Here is an 8,675-nt window from a genome sequence, read left to right on the forward strand (position 1 = left end):
TAAGGATTGTCACTTCATTTAAAACAATGTACGTTGAGCAAGAATCTATACTCTGAAGTACTTCAATAACAAAGAAGTGAGATACTCCATGCACGTAAAACTTCAGTCTGAGCACAGGAAATGATTAAAAGCGGAGCTTAGTGGTTTATTACGTCTTGTAAATAAAAGTATATCTTTTATTAACTGTGTTCGCGTCATTTACTTCCTCTCACCAAGATAAATCAAGCTTGTTCTTTTAGCCAATTTAGAGAAGCTAGCAACTTATTTGAGATTTTTTTCCCCAGTAAGAGTTGTTTCTGAATATTTTTACTATGGCTACTTCATGTATAAACCGCAGTTAATTGCACGGCACTCATGGAAAGCAGGCATTATCTTTTATTTAATGTAATGTAATTTTTATTCTTACTCGATGCATCTTTTACTTATTTATATTTTTAGTTATTATATTTTGTATTTTTTTGCCGCTGTAATCTCTGATTGAGTTTGTGGTAAGTAAAGTTACAAATTACAGTTGTACGTTGATTTACGTAGTGCATATCAAAATACCTTAATCTTCCAACATGCAAAGAATATAGATTTCAATACATTTGAGCAATTTTACACTCCTTAAAAGAGGTTTTTAATGAGCACTGGTCGTTCAATATATTTGAACAAGAAAACCTCATACTCGAAAAAGATTTTTTTCATGTGCACTAGTCACTCAATACATTTGAACAGTAAAATTCTAAACTTCTAAAAGCTTTTTCATGTGCACTGGTTGGTTCAATACATTGGAACAAGAAAACTTCAGACTTCTTGAAACAGTGTTTACATGTGCTAGGTTGCTCAATACATTAGAACAATAAAATTTTACACTCACTTAAATCATTAACGCACAATAGTAACTGTAAATAATTTTTACATACTTGTTCTCTGTCTCAGATGTTTTAACAAGACTTCAGAGCGCTAAACGAAGATGTACCAGTTCCAGGTGTACTTTCAATTGCTCTGCAAATAAAAGAATGTTCGAAAGTTAAGACTTTGAAAATCTACAAAAAAAAAAAACAAAACATCATTGACAGCCAATTTGGTCTAAGTCATTACAAATTAGTTCATCTCGAAAGTATTCAGCGGATTTACAAATTACTTGACGCAAATTATGCTAATTTTAAAGTGTGGCCCACTCAGTTGGGAGGATGCTAAACCTTTTAACATTATTCGGTGAAATTTTAAAGAATAATGGTTCTAAATAATATAAACCTTATCAACACTATAAGTTAAACGTGCACGTGCATGCTGCTTTTTTACGTTCATTCAAAGACAAACATTTTGTGTTAAATGCAATATGTGACGATGTATATCAACAAAGCCGTCAAAGATATACAGGTCAGCGAGGAGAATCAAAAGTTATTTAATAAATTTCCAATGTCTTTACAATAGACTGCGTAAATTATTAGTTATGCTCAATGCATGATCAAAAAAACTTAACTTTTTCGCAGCAAAAAACGACATAACGTTGGTAGTTTGGAAATATCTTCCAAATACTAAATTTTAAAAAAAGAGACGAGGACAGTTGCTACTGCAGTCATTCACTCGCACGCAAGGCTCTCGTGCAGGCTAGTTCTATTGCAACATTAGAAGAGAGACAATTCAACTTTCGATGGATAGTTTGAAATTGTTTGAATTGCTAAGTTTATATCCACGTTGCAAGATAGTATTTGACATTTATTGCATCATAATTCTTATCTAATTGAGGCAAATGTAGTGAAGAAGTGATCGTTTGCAAAATAGAAAGTACGTTTTACTAACAGGCTTACTTGTGTTGCATTGCCGTAGTGCGAACAAATTACATTGCGTTGAAATGTTTCTTCCAATAATCAAGAGCCTTTTGAGCATTGTACATATCACCCTCCAATAACACTTCAAGACAGCAAAATTCACATCTGTTCACCATTATTTTTTGGCTGTAGTATAATGATTACCAAGGTAACGTGACACCAAAATTAAACCTGCAGTGCAACACATCTCTCGCACCACAGGATATACATTAAACATTTCCAATTACTATTTTGACTTTTGCCAATCATTGAAGTGGTTTTACGCTGCCACAATAACTGTTTTTTTCATCAAAATACTAACTCACATTGAATTAGTTTGGTTTGTGCTGCCTTCCTGCCGGTTTTCAATCATCAGTCTTTATATGAACAGTTTTGCATGGTTGAAAAGCATTATCTGCTCTACCTGTTTCCCAAAGGTAATGGGAGGCTTGAGGTTACTATCTCTTGCCCAAGGTGACGCCACAGGCTAGTGAAGGGAAGGAGACACCTATCTTCTCCATTCTAAGCTTGCTCCAAGCTAAGCCTAGCCACTGCCCCGATACATGTAATGAATATTATCACGTAATGATTATAATCACCTATAATGGTTCGTGCAATGCTGAAGAAATAAAGTTCAACCGAGAAAACATTAAAGACACCAGAATTAAAACAAAAGAACGTTTTGTAATGAAACGAAAGCTAATGATGCGTTTTCATTGAAAGCTGGCATGTTGTTAGTTAATACAAAAGGAATTCAACACATCTGGAAAATTTTTAAAATGTTAACAAGCGTTCTGATTGTTCAATAAAAAAAAACAAAAACAAGTAAATGTTGAATAAATATGGAATAGAAAGAACGTGTAAATATAATAATGTATGTTTTTAATTCATTCAGCTTCCGTATATAGATCGTTACAAAATAACAGTCTTCTTGTATGTTAAACCGTTGGAAAGAATTTGAACTAAAATGGCCTACTCCATGCAATGATTGGCAACAATTTACTGGATTTCAATAATTTATAATTATAATTTGCTCTTTAATTAATTCCACATCAATCCGTTCTATGACTTAAAAATCCCAGAACGTAGTGTTCATGTAAAATTATATCTATTTTAATAAAGTAACATATGAACAAGTTATTGCATTTTCATTAGGCATTTTCAAATGTTTCACTTTGTCTGATTTCAATTTCACTATTATCCCTCCCCCGGCTACGTATAAAAACGAGGCATTTCTTCGAAATTGTAATGTTTTGAAGAAATGATATAGGATATTACAGTAACACGAAGAAACCCAAGACATTATGCCAAAGTCAAGTCGACATCATCTAGTTGTAGCAATCTTTGTAATTTACCTTCTTATACAGCGTACCCACCAACACCGACCCAACCATGAACAGTGTAGACCTTTTAAATTAGGTAGGGCAGCGATATCATTCATGAGTTATGGTTTTCACGAGATGATAAAAGATTTGCGCGATGATCAATCAATGTCAACATGTGATCCTGTAGTCTCTACAGAAAATAAACATCCGCCGAAGTATAACATCACCAGAAATTAGGGACATTTTGCGACTGCGCTCGCACTCAGCGGTTCCTCTTTTATACAACTAATATTCAATAAGCGTGGGAGTTTCACAGAGTTTTATAAGGCTCTTAAAACTATTTTTTTCTTTTTAAATCAATCTTTGGAGGAACTTATAAAAATAAAAATAAATATAAAGAGCACGAACGTAGGTTTTGTCTTCGAAAATTAAGATGTTTGACATGCTCAAGAAAAAAAATATGCAAATGTTTGGAGTCTCATAGCAACACATTCAAAAGCGACAACCTTATTCATTATTCTACAGAAGCAAATTTGTCAAAAGTTTAAGAGCTTTTGGAAGTATTCTATCGTGACTAAATCAACTATCAAACAAACAATTTCAGTAAAGGAAACATTGGACTTCAGTTTAAGAGTGTGGCAATTGGGATATGAGGACTAGGTGATGTATTATATGCTCGAGTTCGTCAATCATTTTCAGCATACTCATATAATTGCTATAGAAACATTAGCTGCAAACCAACATTCTTGTCACATATCGGGGAAAGTCTGTGCTCTTCGTAGTCGTTTTCATTTATCATTTACAGGTAATTTATAATGCTCGGCAGCTTTACCACAGTTATCGAGTGTGGCAGCTTTACCACATTTATCGAGTGTGGCAGCGGGGTAATATGCTATACTATCATGTGTAATTTTGAATTTAAAATTTCCACCACTCCTTTACTAATAAAAAACACGCCATTTTGAAAAATATAGCTTTCTTATCCGCCATTATGTACCACAATTCTGGTAATGAGCTTTGCTTTAAGCACTAATAATGACAGCCGAGTGTTTTGTATTCCCAGAAAAGAGCAAGTTTCTAACGCTAGTTTACTATGAGAATGAATTTGAATCAAAGTCACCCTGTTGATTCTAATCAACAACAAAGCAGTAATAATCACATACAAATTTACGTAGCTCAACACTGTAGATGCAATGTACATGCATGCTGCACAACAATCAAAATAGAACCAGCCATTTCAAAATAAAACGATTTAAGAATTGCCGAAGTAAAATATACTGAAAGGTTTTAATCTCTGTCTCCACAATATCATTTGTAACGATGAAAACTGTCCTAACACCAAGTCCTACTTGAACTATTAATTTCAAGTAAGCAAGTATATAATCACACATATTCAACCAATGAATTAAAATACATGGAACGCTACATGAAGCAAATAATTGAAAGCAAATCTTACACAAGACACGCGAGACTTTACCCCAGACACGCGTGTGTGAAAATTGATTACCACACACGCGTATCTGGTGTAAAACAACGGCTTCAAAAAATTCTTAGGGTTTTGTATCACAGGTAGTGTTCCATGTATTTTAGTTCAATGTAATCAACACAACACACTATTAACAACCAGAATACACTTTGATGATTGAAAATCCGATTGATAAAAGTACAAAATCAAATAGTGATGCAAAGAAGTCGCTTACCGCAAGAGCTCCGTCAAGGTGAGATTCGACGGTTTTTGCATTTGATTTTTCTCTCAACCAGTGGGAAACCTTTACGAATTCAAGATCAAAATGCTAGCTACGTATTAAGTTCATTTTCTTGAAAAACGAGAATAAACATCAGCGGTAATAAACTGCTAACGCAAAGTCTAAACTACCCAGTTGTTTAACACTTCCTTAAAAAAAACATATATATTGTACTGTGTTCAAAAAAATAAAACGCCTTGAAATACAAGAAATTATTTCGAGGCATATTCGACCGTATGCAAGCTACAACTTGCTAGTAATATAATTCATTAAAGAAAACAACAGACCGAACAATAGACCGTTCAAACACGCCCCAGTGTCGTTTTTTATGAAAAAATGAGCAACATACCGTGTTTTCTAGGTTTTGTAGATCAGACCTCAATGTGTTCAACTTGTTCTATAAAAGAGATTTTTGAAATATTTCAGCGAAAGTAAAATTACAAGTACGTTATGGCGTTTATTTCATGAATTTATTATATTGAAATTTAGCTATACTTCAAATACCCAACTAATTTTTTGACAGTTTTATTAAAAAATTATTCTGTATGTTTGTAGCTTGTGCGCTAAAGTTCAGCAATTGGAATGATTTTATACCTCAGTTATTTGAGAAGACAATTTACTTTGGGTTATAGCCAGTCTTTCTTCAAGGGATAGGACGTCTCCTCCTATGAAAAGAAAGTCTTAGGGGCTGATTGCATGAGCCCGATAGCCAGGCTTCAGCCAAGCGTTAAATGATTTTGGAAAATAGAAACGATTAAATACTTGTCATTAGATAAATCTTCCCGAGAAATTTCACAATATTCTGATTTAATAACGACGCAAAACATTTTAAAGTACAAGAACCAATTTTGCCTAATTTATGAACTTCAGCAGGAATGACTTGTGGCCCTTAACAAACAGTTGTAATTTTTACGCTTAAAGTTTGCCTCCTTTCAATGCCTCGAAATCATATCACGCCTCACTGAGTCCCCTTTAGCCGGGATCATGTAAACAGCCCCTTAAATTGTAAGATAACTTCAAATGAGATCGGATGAAATTGTTTCAACCGGAAAACTCACCAATTCATCGTGTTCAGGAAAATTGCAGTATTCCCTTTTATGTGAGTTTTTCAATTTTTTAAACTGTATCGTATGATTGTCGTTTCCATAGTGATGATGTCTATGTATCTCGCTAACGTTTGTTTCAAATCTTCTGTTCGTTTCTGCCGGTAATGATACACCGTTGTCGTAGTGATGATGACAAATAACTTCAGGAGAAGAAGAAGCTGATACATTGATTGGTTGATTCTTTGACTCGCTAACTATGTCACCATGATGATAATTGATCACTTCAGGAGATACTTTGATTGGTTGAGTCTTCGATTCTCGAAGTACGTTACCATAGTGATGATGAACTTCGCTCACGTTACCGGCCACTGGTTGATTAGCTATGTTCTTTGACTCTATAGAACGTGGTATTACTGGAGCGGCACTGCTATTGTCCTGGTAGCGCACATGATCACCATGACTACCAGGAGAATATATATGATGTGTTATTCGATGTACTGGTCGGACAGCGTCTGAAAAGGATGTTTACAATTCTTTGAGAGCCGAATTCATCCATTTGAAATTTGCAAGATGATGAAGTAATTATTGCTTACATGATATAATATAGAACTACACGGATACTCACCATTATTTTGTATTGTTTCATTCAATAAATTCTCCACAGATTGTATCTGATAATCGAAGAATTCATGTGGTCAGAAATTGTATAAAACATTCATCTTTTACAATGCTAGCATAAAATCTGCAAAATATATCAGAAGGCCATTAAAAGAGGCAATAGAATTCATAGACATTTAACGGAAGGACAGAAGCCGAGGCTACTCTTTAGGTAAAGGTCTCAGCTTAGTCATTTGCTATGCAATCAAGCTGATGACGAGTGTGGTAATGAATATCGATCTACAATAACCATCTCATCATTTCTACTTCTAATTGTATGATGCTTGCGTGCATACTTGATTTAAAATGTAAATTTCGTCGCTCAAAACTTTTGAAACACTGGCTTCGTATAAAAGAACAGAGGGAAAATGATAATTTGAGGGAGGGGTGGGTATAATAATAATGTGTTATGTTAAAGGAAAGAGTAAAATACATGTGAATATTTATTCATGCTACCTCCCAAATATACATATATATAAAAAAATGTAAAACTTACTTTGTCTTCAGCATGTCTGATGTCTGCCTCGATTCTTTTTCGACTTTCTTCCATTAGTCTTCGAGATCTCTCAATGTCATGCTCATTCTTGGCAGCTTTCGTTTTCTGTAATATTGAACTTCAACTGAAATTTTTCATGCGTTTTTATTCAGTAGCAACGTAATAAAAACACTCAAAAAGAGAAGTTTACAATAAGTCGATGCGTTGTACATCACGAATCTATGTACAAAACAAAAACGGACATAAGGTTGAAAAAAGACTGTCTTTTCCAAGAACAAAGCTATACCTCTTCAGCTTCAAGTCTCTCTGAGAGTTTGCGTTTGATTTTTTCAAGATCTTGATGGACCTGATCTCTAAGGTCGCCAGCCTTATGAAAAGTAAAAGAAAATAAAGGCAACAGCTTTAACAACATGCAAGCACAGACAACACATGGTGGTTGACTTGTTAAAAGCGGTAAGCACCGTATATATAATTACGTTAGTATGTCTTTCATTGGTTACTCGTGTACATGCGCATGAGTAATTGTATGCATACATGCAAAAGTAACGTTCTGTATTGGTTCAACCTTGAGCATTGCAATATACTTCTTCAAAGTGAAATCTTGTTTTTACCTTTATAGCTTCAGATAGTTGAGCTTCCAAGTCAACAATTTTTGCATCTTTCTTGTTGATCTTTACATGAAAAAAATGTAGGCAAGCGTGAATCAAGATGGCGCTCATGAATGTTGATCACAGGCTGGGGCCGGTTGTATAAAGCTCTTAACTACTTTTTAACTACACTTTTTGCATTAAAAAGTAGTTAAATTTAACCACGCGGTTAAGTCTGTTGTATAAAAAAGTAGTTAGCGCTAAATGCAGTTAAAAGGTAGTTAAAGTTAACTATGCTATGGGGCATAGTTAACTTTTCAAAACACAGTTAAATATGGCGGCTTACCTTCTCAAAGACAATTATGGGCGAGATGTTGTTGATCAACAAGGTTTTACCTTGAGTTTTTTGTCACATATGTATCTTCCATGGCAAAGGCTTTTAGAATAAGAGCTTTATGGACAATGTACTACATTCGTCAGTGCTGTAAAACATCCCAAGTTTTGCTGACGAAAAACAGCCAACAATTTATCCACGTAACAAATCCTTTTTTACACAAGAGCAATTGCATTTTGTATTATCTTTCTTGCGTCCGGTAGCTCTTTGCAACTCACAAGCGAGACTCTCAACTGAGATAGAGCCACTTCTTTAAGATTAGTGCACATAACTCGCTGACATTGTCTTACAAATACGTAAAATTCGTTCAATGACAAGAAAAAGAAAGAATGTTATTCGAGCAATGAATCCTATAGCCTTGGATGTATCAAATATTCAAATTGCGGGTTTTTCCCTATGCATTTTGCTTGATTGAATATCATATGCCATAGTTTCTACCCCCCCTAAATTTAGGGGGGGTCTTGGAATTTTCAAAAATGCCTTCTAGGGGTGGGTCGAAAAAATTTTGAATTTCTAGGGGTGGGTTATAAACTAGGGGTATGTCTATGTAGGGGTGGGTTCCGAGATTTTCCCCATTAGAAAAATTAAAAAATAGATGAAATGCATCTATGATAAAAAAAGTTAATAAC

General features: G+C 34.4%; 1 long non-coding RNA gene across 1 annotated transcript; it reads right to left on the minus strand.

Moving 5' to 3' along the window:
- Positions 1-4,812: 4,812 nt before the first annotated feature.
- On the minus strand, positions 4,813-5,526 carry LOC124437953. The gene is made up of 3 exons (XR_006945920.1): positions 5,461-5,526; positions 5,216-5,263; positions 4,813-4,890 (listed from the first exon to the last, which is right to left on the minus strand). It is a non-coding gene; the product is annotated as an uncharacterized LOC124437953 (long non-coding RNA).
- Between the last annotated feature and the right edge of the window lie 3,149 nt (positions 5,527-8,675).

Source organism: Xenia sp. Carnegie-2017, unplaced genomic scaffold (assembly GCF_021976095.1).
Source record: "Xenia sp. Carnegie-2017 unplaced genomic scaffold, XeniaSp_v1 HiC_scaffold_18, whole genome shotgun sequence".
NCBI lineage: Eukaryota > Metazoa > Cnidaria > Anthozoa > Malacalcyonacea > Xeniidae > Xenia > Xenia sp. Carnegie-2017.